The following is a 17,321-nucleotide window of genomic DNA, read 5'->3' as shown; positions in this document are numbered from 1 at the left end:
GACTCATGAATTCTTATTTTATGGACTATAATCTGTTATTATTGTTATTTATTATGTTCCCATTGTCACACATGTGGCCACTGGAAAACTCTTCAAGTTGGCTTTAGCTGTAAAGTTGGTAATGGAGCAAATGTTCGTGTCCCCCTTAAAGTCACATGTGGAAGCCCTCCCCCCCAATGTGATGGCCTTAGGAGGTGGGCCTCTCGCAGGTCCTTAGGTCAGGTGAGGTCATGAGGGTGGAGCCCCGTGATGGGATTAGTGCCCTTATAAGGAGGGATGCCAAGCTCTCTCTCTGCCATGTGAACACACAACAGGAAGGTGGCCATCTGCAAGCCAGAAGAGGGTCCTTACAAAAACCGTCTGCTGGCGCCTCCCTCTCGGACTTCCCGCCTCCAGAACTGGCAGAGGTGTTTGTGGCTCCAGCTGCCCAGGTCTATGGTATTTTGCTCTAGCACCCCGACAGAGTGGATAGTCAAGTTATAGTTGAGTATGCTAGTTAGGCTAGTTCTTTTCTTGCTCACCCCCCTTCCACGTTGTTATGTTACTTATTTGTAGTACATTTGGGCTCGTTTGTTCCTGTTTGTATTTCACTGGCCTTCTTCCTCCATCCTTACTGGTTGAGTGGCCACTGTGAAACGCCAGCCTGGTTCTCAAGTCAGAACCATATATCAAAGGTAGACTCCGAGAGCTGCCGCTCCCCAGCCCTGAGGCCCGTCCCCAGCCCTCTGTAGTTTCCACCCATCCCACCTCCTAACCTAGCTATAGCTTACCCCCATAGGTAACCAATCTCCTCTGTTTCTGATTTCTCCTCCCTGGGTTTCTTTTTGGCACAGAAGAACAGACAATGCCTATGTTTTCTTTTTCTCTGTGTTTCTTACATGAAAGGAACTCCAGCACGTAGATATGCACATGGTTGTTTCGCTGGTGCGCTGTGCCATTTTGTGTCTAGGACCCGTCAGTGGCCCTGTTCCTCCTGCTCAGGTTGCTGAGGGCCGGTGGGTCTGCTCCTCCAGCTCTTTCCATTGGAAGCTCACTCTACCTTTGATGCTGTCAGCTCACGTTGGGAGCACAAACATTCTGAGACTGGAAAGCTGTCGCGGGCAATTCCCTGGCTGGGCCTTTTTACATACTGATGCTCCAAACAGTGAAGTAAACACTCCGGAATAATCCCATTGCCTCCGCAGCTCTCCTACAGAAGGATGGGAACAGATGCTTACGAGGAAGGGCCAGGGATGCGCTCAGTCTCGGCCTGATCTGGACACACGTGTTCACAGTTCCATGCGGCTCATAGCAGCACTCAGCTGGCAGGCCGCATGCCCTCCTTAAGTATGAAACCATGAGTGCTGAGATAAAGGCTTCAAAGGCGGCTTGGAGGGAGGTGGCTCCTGGAATTGTAATAAGCAGCTTTAAGGGGTCCGGAGCGAAGTCCAAGGCCCCAGGGGTGGTGTCTGGAGAAAAGAGGGAGGGCGCCTTGCAGCAGGAAGGTGCTCCTCTGCACCCCACATGGAGACCCTGCTCTTGGGGAGTTTAAATCAGCTGGGCCTGAGGGGCTGGGCTGGTGCTAGATCTAGGCCCCCAGGTCGCCCTAGGGTTCGAAGATGAGCAGGGGCCTTCGGGTAGGGTCTGCTTCCAGGCTGACGCGCATGTGCCAACTCTCCTAGTGGCAGGAGATGAGGCAACCTATAGTCTCCCTAGAAAGGCCCAGCAAGCCCGGCTGCAGCGTCCCTCCCCGGGCCCTGAAGACCCAGCATGCTGGAGAGCCAGCGGGGGTGAGGGGCAGGCTTCCTGCCACAGCTGGGGCTTCACACGCGTGGGCAGGAAGGGACAGGAGACCCCAGGCCTCCTCTCATGGGTTAGGTGGAAATTTATAAAAACTACCTCTTTGAATATTTCCTACTGGATTTTATTGTAGTTTTTTTTTTTTGTCTAATAGATGAGAAAAATAAGATTTCTTTATTTTTATTGTAAAAAATGGTAGTATGGATCTCACTGAAGGCAGTGAAATGGCACGGTCGGGAACCAGACCACCTGAAATGGACTTTCCTTTAACTAGCCTCCAGCCTTAAGTCAGTCACATCCCTCATCTCTGCCTCCCTGTCCTCATGTTAGGGTAGGTGACAGAAGGGCTGTGGACAGGACGAACCGAGTTAATGCACTTAGAATGGTCCTTGGCGTTGGCTAGACATTGATCAGTGCCAGCAGCTTGATTACTCCCAGCCCTCCTGCCCCCACCATCACCACCACCATCACCACCACCATTACCACCTCCATCATCACCACCCTATCACCACCACCACCTCCACCACCATCACCACCAGTCTATCTCCACCACCTCCTCCGCCACCATCACCACCAGTCTATCACCACCACCTCCTCCACCACCATTTCTACCATCACCACCACCATTACCACCTCCATCATCACCACCCTATCACCACCACCACCTCCACCACCATCACCACCAATCTATCACCACCACCACCTCCACCACCATTTCTACCATCACCACCACCTCCACCATCACCACCCTATCACCACCACCACCTCCACCACCATCACCACCAGTCTGTCTCCACCACCTCCTCCACCACCATTTCTACCATCACCACCACCATCACCACCATCACCACCTCCATCATCACTACCCTATCACCACCATCACCACCAGTCTATCACCACCACCACCTCCACCACCATTTCTACCATCACCACCACCATCACCACCACCATTACCACCTCCATCATCACCACCCTATCACCACCACCACCTCCACCACCATCACCACCAGTCTATCTCCACCACCACCTCCACCACCATTTCTACCATCACCACCACCATCACCATCACCACCTCCATCATCACTACCCTATCACCACCACCACCTCCACCACCATCACCACCAGTCTATCTCCACCACCATTTCTACCATCACTGCCACCTCCACCATCACCACCCTATCACCACCACCACCACCATCACCACCAGTCTATCTCCACCACCACCTCCACCACCATTTCTACCATCACCACCACCTCCACCATCACCACCCTATCACCACCACCATCACCACCTCCATCATCACTACCCTATCACCACCACCACCTCCACCACCATCACCACCAGTCTATCACCACCACCTTCTCCACCACCATTTCTACCATCACCACCACCCTCATCATCACCACCACCATTACCACCTCCACCATCACCACCCTATCACCACCACCACCTCCACCACCATCACCACCAGTCTATCACCACCACCACCTCCACCACCATTTCTACCATCACTGCCACCTCTACTATCACCACCACCACTACCATCACCACCACCCTATCACCACCACCTCCATGACGACCCAGCTATCACTAGCAGTGTGTGCACACTCAGAATTAGTCTAACAGCATGCAGGTAACAGTGAAGTCTAAACAACTGGTTAGTACTGGAAATGGATCAGAATGCAGTTCCTGACTCAAGTGCTCTTTCCACAGGGCCAGTGATTCATTTGGGCTGGGGGTGGGGTTTGGGGCTTATTTAAAATACAAACTACTGGGGCCGGCCTGGTGGCTCAGCGGTTAAGTTTGCACGTTCCGCTTCGGCGGCCCGGGGTTCACCAGTTCGGATCCCAGGTGCGGACATGGCACCACTTGGCAAGCCAGGCTGTGGTAGGCATCCCACATATAAAGTAGAGAAAGATGGGCACAGATGTAAGCTCAGGGCCAGTCTTCCTCAGCAAAAAAGAGGAGAATTGGTGGCAGATGTTAGCTCAAGGCTAATCTTCTTCTTCAAAAAAAAAAAATTGTAAAAAAAAAAAACCAAACTACTGGTCCCAGCATCAGGTAGTCTAATTCAGTAGGTCTGGGGTGGGGTCTGGGAATCTGCATTTTTAGTAAGCATGATGAGTGATTCTGCTGCAGGTGTTCCTTAGTCCCACACTTTGAGAATCATTGTACCAGCCCAGGCCCTGGGGTGGAGGGCAGGGTAAGACCCCAGAACCATGTGCCCAGCTCCCCTCCCCTGGACCCGGTACAGTAGTCCCCCCTTATCCATGGTTTCACCTTCTGTGGTTTCAGTTACCCATGGTCAACCTCAGCCTGAAAATATTAAATGCAAAACTCCAGAATTAAATAATTAATGTCTTAAATTGCATGACGTTCTGAGTAGCGTGATGAAATCTTGTGCTGTCCCTCCTGGGAGGTGACTCACCCCTCCGTGCAGCGGATCCACACTGTATTTGCCACTGCCCATTGGTCACTTAGTAGCTGTCTCCGTTATCAGATCTACTGTCATGGGATCACAGTGCTCGTGTTCAAGGAACCCTTATTTTACTCAATAATGGCCCCAAAGCGCAAGAGGAGTGATGCTGGCAATTCTGAGAGGCCAAAGAGAAGCTGTAAAGAGCTTCCTTTAAGTGAAAAGGTGAAAGTTCTTGACTTAATAAGGAAAGAAAAAGCGTCGTAGGCTGAGGTCACTAAGATCTATGGTAAATTTTATTACAGCATATTGTTATAATTGTTCTATTTTATTAGTAGTTATTATTAATCTCTTACTGTGCCTAATTTATAAGTTAAACTTTATCATAGGTATGTATGTATAGAAAAAACACAGGTTATATAGGGCTCAGTACTATCCGTGGTTTCAGGCATCCCCTGGGGGTCTGGGAACGAATCCCCCGCAGATAAGGGGGGACTAGAGAGTGTACAGTGTAAAGCTTGTCATTCATCTGCCCTAATGTGTAGAAAATATCTGAGAAATGAATCCATCCATCCACCCAACATTCCCTCAGTGCCTATCAGTAAATACCTGCCAGCTGCTCTCCTCCAGTTGGAATGTGTTAGTGATGAAAAGGTGAAGATGCTCATCCTTATGGAGTTAGAGACTAACTGGGAGAAATCAAAAAGAAACAGTAAGTAAAGTAACTAATAGTGCGTTAGGAGGTGAAAGGGCAATGAATAGGAGATAAAGAGAAGGGTGATTGTGACTGAGAGGGTGGCTGCAGGGCAGGCCTTATTGAGAATGTGACACTGGAACAGAGACCTGGGGGAGGTCGGGTCTAGTCACGGGAGATCTGGGGAAGACTTCAGGTAGCAGGAAGAGCCAGTTCAAAGGCCCTGAGGCAGGGCAGTGCCTGGAGGTGTGAGGAACAGTGAGGCCATCGAGGCCATCGGTGTGGTTGGAGCAGCCCTGGTGCGGGTCACAGGAGTGGAAATCAGGCCTCAGAGGCAAGGGCGCTTTCATCACATGGGTTTCAAGTTTTGTTAATACGAGTCACTTCCCCAAATAGCTGAATAGGGTCTTCGCGTAACTCTGAGTCTTTCCCCTACAAAAGCTGTGGATGGGACGCTAAAGCGTTGTGCGGCCAGGCTCACTAGAGCTGTTTTCCAAGTCGTGGGTCGCTACCCAACAGGCGTGATAAAGTGCCCTTTAGTGGGTCACGACCATCATTTAAAAAAATGAAACAGTACAGAACAGAATAGAAACTACCAAAGTGCATTGCACTTAGCTAAAGTGTGATTTCATGAAAACTTTTGAGTCCTGTATGACAGAAAATTAATGGAACAGAGGCATTTGTTAAAAGTGAGTTTTGAATCTTATTGACTCAAACCTCTGCTTGGGATACTGAAGGAAATTACGTTTTGACCGAACTGGCCTTGTTTCCAAAAACCCACACAGATTCAGACAACACCTCTGCTGTCACTCAGCAAAGGAAGTTTCTGGAGGGGAGACGCGGATTGGTGCTGAGAACAGGGATCGGAAGGGCGCCACCTGCAGGCTGTGCCGCTTAGGTCACGGACGACGGGGACCGGTTTTCTGACACGTCAGAGGAGGGTGGTTTGAAGCCCCCTGGGCTTCACTGGGACGGTGCCGCTGGGACGGTGTCAATGATGTAACAGAGATGAACGTGCTTTAAAACACAATTATTACCCAAAGGTAAAATAGGATATTTAAAAAAAAATTAATGAATAACAATTATGAAACTATTTTTATAGTGGTAAAAGATACCAAACATACGTTCTCCATTTTACCCATTTTTAAGTGTGCCGTTCAGTGGCATTAGCACATTCGCGTTGTTGCGCAACCACCACCACCATCCATCTCCGGAACCTTTTCATCTTTCCAACAATCATGAAAGTTTGTTCATGAAATTAAAGAGCAGAACCACTGCTTTTATTGTACCGTTCTATAGGCTCTGACAAACGCACAGTTATAGAACCAACACCTCAATCAAGACAGAGAATAGTTCCAACTCTCCCCAAATTCCTTCCAGTTCCTTTGTGGTCAGCCTCTTGCCCACCTCCAGCCCTTGGCACCACGGAGCTGTTTTTGGCCTTTATTTTGCCTTTTCTAGAATGTCACATAAATGGAATCACACGATATGCGGCCTCTTACGTTTGGCTTCTTTTAGGTGGCATGGGCATTTGAGATTCATCTCTGCTGTTGGTCCGTGTTGAGTAGGATCCCATCGTAAAGAGGGACGCCAGGTCCTTTATGCATTCCCCAGCTGGTTGGGGTTGTTTTCAGTTGTTGGTGATCAGGAATAAACACTTGCAGACGGGTTTTTGAGTGCACATAGTTTCCATTTCTTTTGGGTAAATAGGAGTGAAATTGTTGGGTAACATGGAGAATATGGTTTAACAGTAAAAGAAACCGCTGAGCTGACTTCCAGAGTGGCTGTCCCGTTTTGCATTTGCTCAGCAGGGTATGAGAGATATAGCTGCTCTGAATCCTCGCCAGTGCTTGGTATTGCTTGTTTGTTTTTTTTTAAATTTTTAGCCATTCTGATAGATACGTAGTGGTATTTCATTACGGTTTTATTTGCATTTCCCTAATGTGACTAAGGATGTTGAATATCTTTTCATGTGCTTATTCGCCACTCAAATACCTTCCTTCAAACCTTTTGCCTATTTTTAAATTGGGTTGTTTGTTTCTTATTATCAAGTTTTGAGAATTCTTTCTATATGATGGATGCAAGTGTTTATCTCATGTGTGTTTTGTAAATATTTTCTCCTAGTCAGTGGCTTGACTGTTCATAGCCATCAGTATCTTTCAAAGACCAGAAGTTTTTAATTCTGATGAAGTAAGATTTATCCATTTTTTCTTTTATGGGCCGTGCTTTCGGTGTCCTAAGTAATCTTTGCCTAACCCAAAGTCAGAAGATTTCCTTCTACGTTTTCTTCCAGGTGTCTTGTGATTTTAGATTTTACATTTACTCGATGATCCATTTTGAGTTAATTTTTATTATGGTGCAGGTTATGGGTCCAGGTTCAATATTTTTATTGAAAAATTATTTTTTTCTGATACTAAAAGTAATCCGTGCTCATTGTAGAAAACTTGAAATAGAGAAAAGAATAAAATTGTCCCCAACTCAGCTGCCACTCTCAACTCATCATCAGTGTATTTCCTTCCTTTATGCATATTATTTTACATAGTTTAGCTCTTACTGTATATAAAATTTATATCTTCCTTTTATCCACTTACTATTTCATCATAAGCACTTACCCATATACTCTTAGTAAATGTATTTCTTTCTCTTAAGAGTTTTCCTTACTACTGAAACAAGCATGCTTACTGCATAAAACAAAAATATGCAGATGAGCAAAGACTAGCAGGAAAAATATCCACAGTCATACTATTTAGAGACAATTTGCCGATATCCTTTCAGGTGCTTATCTCTGAAAGTATGTACATTATTTTATATTTTATTTTTTTTGAGGATGATTAGCCCTGAGCTAACATCTGCTGCTAATCTCCTCTTTTTGCTGAGGAAGACTGGCCCTGAGCTAACATCCATGCCCATCTTCCTCTGTTTTGTATGTGGGACCCCTGCCACAGCATGGCTTGATGAGCGGTGCATAGGTCTGCACTCGGGATCCAAATCAGTGAACCCCAGGCCACCAAACTGCAGTGTGCGAACTTAACTGCTATGCCACTGGGCTGGCCCCTGCAAAGACATTATTTTGTTGACTAAATATATAGAAGCATACGACTTTTTTAGTTTATTTAACGATTCTGTGGGCAATATTTAGAATGTGTCCTGTGTTTTTCTATTATACATATTGCTGGAATGAACAATCTTGTCCATATATCTTTGGATTTGAGATTTTTTTCTTTGATTAGATTCCCAAGAGGGTCACTAATGAGTCAATTGCTATGAACATTTTTAACGCTCCTGAATCTTTGTCTGCAACCACCCCCATGGAAATCAAAAGCACTCTCTCACACAGTACTTGTGATTAATACATTTTGTGTGTGATTATTTGATCGGTGAATCATGACATCTCAGTTTTGGCTTTTATTTGTGTTTGATTGTTACTGAGATTATACATGTTTCCAGCATTCACTCTCCTTCATAACGACCTCTTTCATGATTGGTCTGTTGGTCCTTTACCTATAAGGTGGCATCTTTATTAGTGGGCATGCTGAGGCATATTCATCTTTAAAGAGAAAACATCACAAAGTCCTGTCAATTTGACATTTTTTTCCCGGTTAGTATAACGTGCAGAAGAGACAAGGAAAATGTATTTCTATCAATCTTTGTGTTGTTGGCCTCTTGATTTCTTGAAAAATAAGAAAAACAAAGCAGAATTTTTGACCTTTGAATTTTCAATTACTGTGCCAACCTTTCAAGATAATTAAGACATAAATATTCTTTATATGGGATTATCTCTTTCTTAATCCATGATTGATACCTCGTACTGAAGCAGCATGGTGGCGTACAAAAGAATCGTCTCAGAGAATGCAAATATTAATAAAAGATGGGTTGTCAAATATGTTTAGAAAGAAAGCGATGAAGAGAGAACATAATTTGCCTTTCTTAGATGTCCTGACAATATCACAGTAGGCACATAACACCACCCGGATTTCCCTTCCTGTCATGTGTGAGTCTTGGTGACGACACCCGCTGGCAGTCGTCAGCACTGCTTGTAGACAGCTCCCCGAGAAAGGACCCATTTTGGAACACAGGCTGAAATTACGTTTGAGGATTTAAGCCTGTTTCATATTTCTGGATAATATGTAATGAATTTTGTAACCGTAAGTTGTTAAAGGTGGGCTGATAATTGGAGTAATAATTGAATAAATGCTCCAAAACCAACCAGATCCACGATTTGATTTTCTAATTTCATTGCTAAATATTGCAACCACTTTGATGAATAAAAGGAGGAGAAGGAGGAGGAAGAGAAAGAGGCGGAAGAAGCACAGCTAGAGAGCTGTTGATGTTCTCTGGAGGGTCCTTGAACAGCAGCAATATTAGAGTCCTCTAGAGAATGCTGAGAAATTAAACTCCTAAAGAAGTCATCGCGTCAAGTGGCGTACACTTTCTCTTTAGTCAAAGGGAAACTGATGGGGAGTAGATGAGTTCAAACTAGGCTGTGTAGGACACTCTCCTTTATGAAAACGAGATTTCCAAAACTCCAAGTTCATAAAGTGGATAATTTAAAATTAGAACCTGAGTGATTGCATTACAAAGGGATTTTTCAGTTTGGAAAAAAAAAACTTTATGTTTCTTTTAAATATCAGCTCTTTTGTTTATTTAAAGTATCTGAGTTGACACAGTTTACATATATCATTTTTTTTCCCAGTGCAGCAACACCAGTATCTTAAAATTAGTTTGAAGTGCAAAATCACATCAATCCAGTGTTCTCTTTTATTCTCACAGATGAATCCTGCACGGGTTCTGGGGTGAGACGGGAGAGCATCCGGGGACACACGTTGAAAGTCACTTTCTACTTGAATTGTGACTCGTCAGATATTTATCTTTTAGTATTTGGTGAAAGATGCATATTTTTCTTTTCCTCTCCAGTCAGAACGATTTTTTTGCAATAAATTTCCTGCTGGGAGAGCATTAGGGCCGATCTACGGGAGCAGAACGAACCCATTTAGGCCACTTAAACAATGCAATATGTTTGTCACAGCAAAAGTCTGTGAACCAGTTAATGATTTGCAATTTAGGAAGATATGCTTATTGCATCCCCAAGTTCCCAACTTCATAGTTTATTTCATCCAAGGCTGCTGTTCTCACTAGGAGTTCGCAGCCCATCAAACGGGTGTTAAAAACAAAACGAAACAGAAATGAGCTTGGAAACCAAAGAATCAACCACAGCCTGGGTATTGGAACGCTTAGGTTTTTCAGTGCACAAGGAGCCCTTCTCAAGGGCCTGGGGGACCCTGAGACCCAGGGTGCTCAGCAAAGACACATGCCAACCACTCAGAGCTGAGGGCGTTCCTGGGCTCGCCACTGCGGTTCTGAAGAAGCCCCAAAGCTAGACAGCCTGTCTCTGTGACTCATGCGATGCTTCTAACTGGGTGGGGACCGAGAGACTAAGGTGATGCAGGTGGCCTTTGAGAGACAGTTTTGCAATTAAAGAATATTCATGACAGATGAGTCAGTCTCAGCAATCTCACCTGCTTTATGCAGCAAAAAAAGCATCTCCCATCTTCCGGTGAGGAGGCGTTGACAGACATCGTAAACAAAGAGCAAGGCTGTGATCGCGGCAGAAGTCATCATTTCGGGGACTTGATGGTAAATGAGCGTGTACACATTTCCACTCGAAACACACGTCTGAATAATGTGAGAGCCGCTTTGCATGTCCTCTGTGTTCGGAAGCCCCGGCAGATACAAGGTGCACCGTTTTCTGGGCGCTCTGGCTGGACGACAGAGCAGAACTGTGGAAATTATTCCAACAAGTGTTCCTTTCATCTTCAGGCACTAGAGCATCTTTAAAATCTGATTAAAACACTTGGAAACAAATGAAATCGCTCTTGGTTTAACAGCAGCCCTGGATGTGGGAATCCCAGGGGAAAACCCTCCAGGGATTTCCCAGTGTTTCTCAGTTCCAGGAACACGTTTGAGAGTCAGATGTGGGTAAGCCCGAATTCTTGAGCATGTTTTCCCTCACTGCCTTTTCGTCGTCCTTGCTTTGAGGTATGATTTATTTCTAGTAACTGTCTCTCTTCTCTCCTCATGGTTTTCTGCTTTTTTGGGTCCAGGAATGGGTTGTTCCAAGGTCCCCGGCCTCCCTCAATCAAGGAAATGGACTCAGATTGTGAAGTGACCAGGGCTGAGGGGACAAGAGTCAAGTGAGTGGGGAGGGGGGGTGGGAGGTGGCCGAGCACAGAGGGTGGGGCCTGACTGCGGAGCCACTGCAAACGGCCACCAGCAAAATGCAGCGCCCCACCTCCCTTACCCGCCCGCCTCTGAGTGACTTCCTTCCCTTTGGAGGCCATGCCCGACGGTCAGTTTAACCTAATGTCACCGATTTAGCTTGTTTTAGGGGGACTTCTTATTCGGGGAAATTCCATGTGACTCGTCTCAGTGGTTGGAAGGTAGAAACAGGCAGAGAGCCTGTCCGGACTTCCTGAAGGGAAGTAAGTCAGAATATTTGTGAAGAACTCTCTACTCCAACCCTGACCTGCCCCAACCCCGTCGGGAGGGTGGGGAGGACCAAGCTTCTGCATTCTGCAAAGGCCCCAACGTTGAAGCGAAGCCCCCCATTCCCAACAAGTGACGTTGTTCCTTGAATTTACAAAGCTGTTTGCAGACATCTGTACTCATTAGCTCTTCTGGTAATGTGGCAACAAAGGGGCGTGCCACGGCTACCAGTTCAGGAAACTAAGACTCGTTGGGGATCACATGCTCAGAGTCACAGGTGGAGAGTCCTGTGCAGCAGGAGAAAACCCCTCCACGTGCCCAGCTTCCCCATCTAAGGGGGATATGTGAGCAAGTGAGCTAGAAAACATCATTTTTGAGGGGCCACATAATTGGCCCGAGTCACAATGAATGGTCTTGTCCTGTGCTTCCCGTATTTCAGGTTTGTGGAGCATTAAGAATAAAGCTGCAGATCCCTTGGATCATGGGAACTCTCTCTCACAAACCAGTGTTAATGTGTTTCTTGCCAAATTAACACTTTTTCTCCTCAGATATTGGGATTTTTGTACTTTTTTTCCCCTCTGAGGTTGTTCACGGAAATATTTGCTTTCAGGAGGAGGTTGAGTTTAGGACTGTAAATAATATTGTTCCTTTAAAACTGTTTCCGTTGAGATACACTGTAAAACGTAGTGAAATTTCAGTATAAAAATGATGTGTCAGGTTTCAAAATCAATCTGACCTAGTAGTATGAATTGTGTTTTAAATTGTCACTGTGCGCAGTGACTGCAAAAGGATTCAAACGAGGTGCTGCCCCCTTGATGAATTAAGGCTCCCGCACACCTGAGGGTGCCTGACTGTGACACAGAAACCACGCTGGACGGACGGCCTCCGCGGGGAGCTGGGCAACCCCCGGTGATCAAGGGCGAGGGGTGGGGAGGGGATGGGCCCAGCAGCTCTAAGGAAGAGCTGCAAACAGCAAGTCAGAGACGAGACCCCAGGTACAAACGTGGATGAATGCGGGTCCCACGCAGCCGCAAGTGCTGAGTTCGAAAATAATTCTCTAAAACTTTATTTGCGGGTTGACTGGAGCTTAGAATGTGTGTTACCAAAGGAAACCGATTGCAAATGCTGGCCGGGCTCCCTGCGAAGCCTGGTGGGCCCCACTGCAGCTGGCAGCCGGGGCCACAACTCACTTGGGGAAACTGCCCATGTTTTGCTTCTGGACAGCGTGGCTCTGTCGGGAGAGCTCGGGAGGGACCCAGAGGCCTGGAGCTACGTGCTGCTCCACTGCAGTGGAATGCACAGAGGCCCCCTGAGAGCAGAGCTGATTCAGAGCTGGCTGGAGCGCGGGGGTGGGCCACCATCACCTGTGCTCGGCGGGGACTCAGCGGCAGGCAGAGAACAGGACGGCTCCATGGTGGCATGAGGCGGGCTCGGCTGTGCCTGCTGGAGGCTGTGGGCTGGGGAAGCTGGGCTCCTGCGTGACTGGTTAGGGGAGCACGTTTCACTTTCCCCAGTTGGTCCCAAGTTGGAAGTGGGGCCAATAAGGAGGAGAGCTGGCAGATATTGATCAGGTCCTGGCTGTTTTGGCCCAGTTGTTACAGAGGTTCCTGAGCTGGTTGCTGGAGTTGGAGGTCTGACTTCCTGCCAGCTGGGCCGGCGTCCTGGGCTGGCCGCTGCGGACAGGGGCTTGGCTGCCGGCCTGGCTGCTGCAGGCTGTGGGCAGAGTTCGAGAGGAACGAGAGGAACGAGAAGAACGAGAAGAACGAGAGGTCCTCGAGCTAATTGCTCTTTCACAGGAAGAGCTGCGGGGCTGCTCACGCTCCTGGTGACGACGACGGTTGGCTCCCTGAGTGAGGACACCTCAGGCGTGAAGGGTGGAAACCCCACACGTCCGAGCCCACAGCACATCGCCTGTTTCTCTGCGGGGTGAGGAGGAGCTCAGCCTTGGGGAGTGAGGCCCCATTCCCCGTCCAGCTTTGACCCCCTCTTTTCCTGTCGTCCTTCAGCCCGGGTGCCAGGAGATGGCTGGGCTCCCAGACACGGTCCTGCCTCCCCAGCACCCACCCTCTCCTACTGCACCCCACTTTCTCAGCCCCTCATCTTCGTCGCCCTGCGAAAGTGTTTCCATTGTGAGCCCCGTTGCTTTGGGGCCCTCTGACCCCATGGCCGGCCATCGGCCCTCCGGAGGGTTGCCAGCCGGGTCCTGCTTTCCTCCTGAAGTGCGTTTGCTTCCCGCCCAGCAGGGGCTGCGGCTGGTCCAGCCCTGGCTGGGGAGCTCCAGCACCCGCCGGCCAGTCAGTTCTGCCGCACACACTCGGGACTGGGACCAAAGCGAGGAGATGAGATTCCACTCAGCCGAGTCTGGACGATGTCGGCAAATGTTCTTTATTTTAAAAATGTTGTTAACTTACCTGTAACAAGAGGCAACCCGCCGAGAAATGGTAGCCCGACAGAGTCTTTGGATGCTGACGAGGTGAGATGCCGCTGTCACATCCTGACATGCTCAGACCACCTCCCTCAGCTCCGCCCTCCTGCACCCCTTTCTGTCCTCACTTTGGGGAAGGTCCTCATGGCCCCTCACTAGGCCAATTGTATCCAGGGATCAATAGGGGCTTGAACACGGGATTTATCTCCGCTTCTACTGAAAATCCCACTAGAAGGACAGCACAGGAATTTAAAAAGATGTGAACACACACACACAGAGAGGAGAGGAGGAGACGGGATGATGGTGGCTACAGACTGGTGGCAGTGGTGCAGGAGAGAGAGAGGCAGGCCTGAGGGGGAAGAAGCACCAGGAGGTCCAGAAGGACGACCCTACGTTTAGAGCGGCAGGGTCACGGGTGCCTGTGCCCCACCTCTGCTCCCCGACCCCGTTCAGCCAGGACACCCCGCCTTACCCCACAGCCGGCAGGAGGTCTGCTCCCTGCAGATGCTGAATCAGAAGAGACCAAGGCTTAGGGCCCCCGGGTCCCCCGAAGGTGCTTGAGAATCTGCCGTTGAGTGACTGCACCCTGAACCATGAGATTCTCCTGCTCCTGGAACACTCCCTTCTGACGTGTTCTAGAACACTGGCCGCCCAGCAAGTCTTCTGCACCCCAGTCGATAGCCAAGGGAATTACAGGCGGGGGGCTGATGCGCCTGAGAGAAAGTCTATGATGTTGGGGTCCCTCCAGTGAGGCCCACACATCAACACGGCCCACCCAGACACCCACACTTCCAATCAGCCTTCTGGAGTCTGAATAGGGACGCATAGCCAACGCTCCCCTAACATCTGAGCGACACCCTCCACGCCAGGCAGGGGCCCAAATAAGACAAAACCAACCAGAGCTGAGCAACAGCCAGCGGGAGTGGAAAAGCAGACAGCACAAGAAGCAGAGGACGGCGGAGATGTGCCTGCCCTCACCGCATGGACCGTGCACAGTCAGAGCAGGGTGCTGTATAAGTAAAGGACACGGTGGCAGAATTTTTAAATGTCAGTAGATTAGAAGATAAAGATATTTTCCACAAAAACAAAGAAGACAAAACATTAGAAAATACGTGAAAAAGATAAGAAAATAAGAAGGTCATTGTAGCAGTCTGATATCCGAAGGGAGAATCAAGAACATGGGGTGGTGGAAGGAGCTGAGTTTACAATCCGAAAGGACCCTGCTACGGGTTGAATTGTGTCCCCCCAGATTTGTGTGTTGAAGACCTAACCCCAGGACCTCAGAAGGTGGCCTCATCTGGAAACAGCTAAGATGAGGGCGCACTGGAGCTGGGTGGGCCCCAATGCAACAGGACTGGGGTCCTTATAAAAATGCGAAATTTGATCACAGACGGTTACAGATGGATAGTCCCACATGAAAACTGGAATTATGCTGCCACAAGCCAAGGAACGCCAAGGATGATGGCAGCCACCTGAACGTAAGAGAGAGGCCTGAACAGACTCTCTGCCACAGCCCTTGGAAGGAGCTGTCCTGCTGACACCGTGGTTTTGGACTTCTGGCCTCCAGAACCGTGAGACGATAAATTTCTGTTGTTTAAGCTGCCAAGTTTGTGCAACTTGTTCCAGCAGCCCCAGGAAACGGATGCAGGCCCTTTGAACACCCAGATCCGTGAATGAGAACGCTCCCTAGGAGGCAGACTGCCACAAAGCTTCGGACACCAGTGACAGAGGAGCTTCTAAGCATCCAGAGAAAACACAGGTTGAACAAGCGACAAGAAGGTAAAATGGTGTTAGAACTTTGTGTCTGTCTGGTTCCTCTGAGAAGCAGATGAGAAGACAGAGCAAAAATGCAGACTTCACAGGGGCCCCCGCCTGAGTGAGCCAGAGTGGGAGGAGCCAGCGCGGCATCTGGCCCCAGGTGGAAGAGAGTGGAGGGAGGCCAGGAGATGGAGCACAGCCTCAGGGCGGTTCCCCAAGGCCCTCACACCAGTTGGCCGTCAGAGGAGACCCGTGTCTCCCAAGAATGGTCCACTTAGGATCCCTCTCCCGCTCGGCCCTGCCTGGGAGCAGCCTCTGGGAAGCCAGGCTGCACAAATGTGGCCATAGATTTTGGAGCAGAGCAGCTGGCACCCTGGGCCAACTGTGTTAGCTGTAGTCAGAGGTGTTGGGGTCACATGGAAGTGTGGGGTGGATGGAGGTGTGTGGGGGCAGATGGAGGTGTATGGGGCGGATGGAAGTATGGGGGGCGGATGGAGGTGTGGGAGGCGGATGGAGGTGTGGGGGAGGATTGAGGTTCAAGGGTGCAATTTTCATGGCCCCCCAACTTTTCAACCACAAAGGAGAAAGTGAAACTCAATGGGAGCCTTCCGAATTCAGAGAGAATGTGACTTCCCACCTGGATTCCGAGTCAAATCATCAACTGAGTGTGAGGGTAAGATAAACATAATTTTAGTCTTACAAGGTCTCAAAAACTGTCTCCAAAGTACCTTCTTTTGGAGGCTACTGAGAGCGTGTTACACTTAAAGGGGAGTAAACTGAGGAAAGGGATCCTGGACCCCAAGATCCAGCTGTGAAGCCCCAGCTGTGGGACAGATCACCTGGTGGTGGTGTTGACCGTATTGAGGGGAGTGTAGGGTTCAGTCAGAGAATCTGGGGCTGAGTTCAAACAGGCGTGGGAAATGAAGTGAAAGGCAGCATCACCTATTAACCACGCACGGAAGTTGTACAGGAGAGGAAAGCGACGGAGCCTTGGGGCTTAGCCCCGAGCGGGGTCTCCATAGTCACGGCAGGAATACTCGACACAGATTTAGCAAAAAATGCGATAAACCCATGCGGGAAGAAGCGGAGGGAGCGTGCAGCCATGGGGGTGGTACAGGGCCAGTTCCTCATGTCCCAAAACAGCAAGTCTAGAGGACGTCTCCATTGACATGTCAAGACACAGCAGCACAAACTATGAGTTAGACACGTGGAGCTCAGACACCAGGAAACAACTTGCCCAGTTGGAGGTGGTGCCTCTGGGGGTGAGAGCTGGGGTGGGCGGAAGCCTGCTTTTCAGGATGTCTTGTAGGAGCATTTGGCTTTTTAAATTCTCTACAAGTGCTACTTTGATCAATGTTAAAAGAATGTACCCCCCCCCACCCCCCAATAATGCAATAAGAGCACACATGCCCCTGGGCGCAGCCTGGAAAGTCAGAACCCACTGCTAGGAGGGTTGCCCTGCAGTGGGCCTTGATAGCCCCTCTGAAGGAGGGGACAGGACGCATGCCCTGCCCCCTCCTGGCCTGGGGCGCGGTCCTCTCTTTGGGGCCCCAGCACCTTCTCAGTGGAGTTGGATTAACACCACCCCTCACACAGGACAGTTTCTTCCCCACGCGCTCCCCATGACCCTGGGGAGGACAGGGTTCTGGGAAGGAGGATCCCAACACATACAGCTTTGATTATTTCCAGAGGAAATGGGGAAAACATGCACAATGCAAATACAATATTGTTTATGATCTGCTGGCACGTTATTTCCCTTGTGTGA

At 48.9% G+C, this 17,321-nt stretch overlaps 1 long non-coding RNA gene across 1 annotated transcript; it reads right to left on the bottom strand.

The window, feature by feature from the left end:
* Positions 1-849: 849 nt before the first annotated feature.
* On the bottom strand, positions 850-14,385 carry LOC111773102 (uncharacterized). The gene is made up of 3 exons (XR_002807297.2): positions 14,271-14,385; positions 4,806-4,885; positions 850-1,189 (listed from the first exon to the last, which is right to left on the bottom strand). It is a non-coding gene; the product is annotated as an uncharacterized lncRNA (long non-coding RNA).
* Positions 14,386-17,321: the final 2,936 nt, after the last annotated feature.

This window comes from Equus caballus, chromosome 4 (assembly GCF_041296265.1).
Source record: "Equus caballus isolate H_3958 breed thoroughbred chromosome 4, TB-T2T, whole genome shotgun sequence".
Taxonomy (NCBI): Eukaryota; Metazoa; Chordata; class Mammalia; order Perissodactyla; family Equidae; genus Equus; species Equus caballus.
Note: the sequence above shows the minus strand (reverse complement) of the source record. Positions and strands in the feature narration are given on the sequence as shown.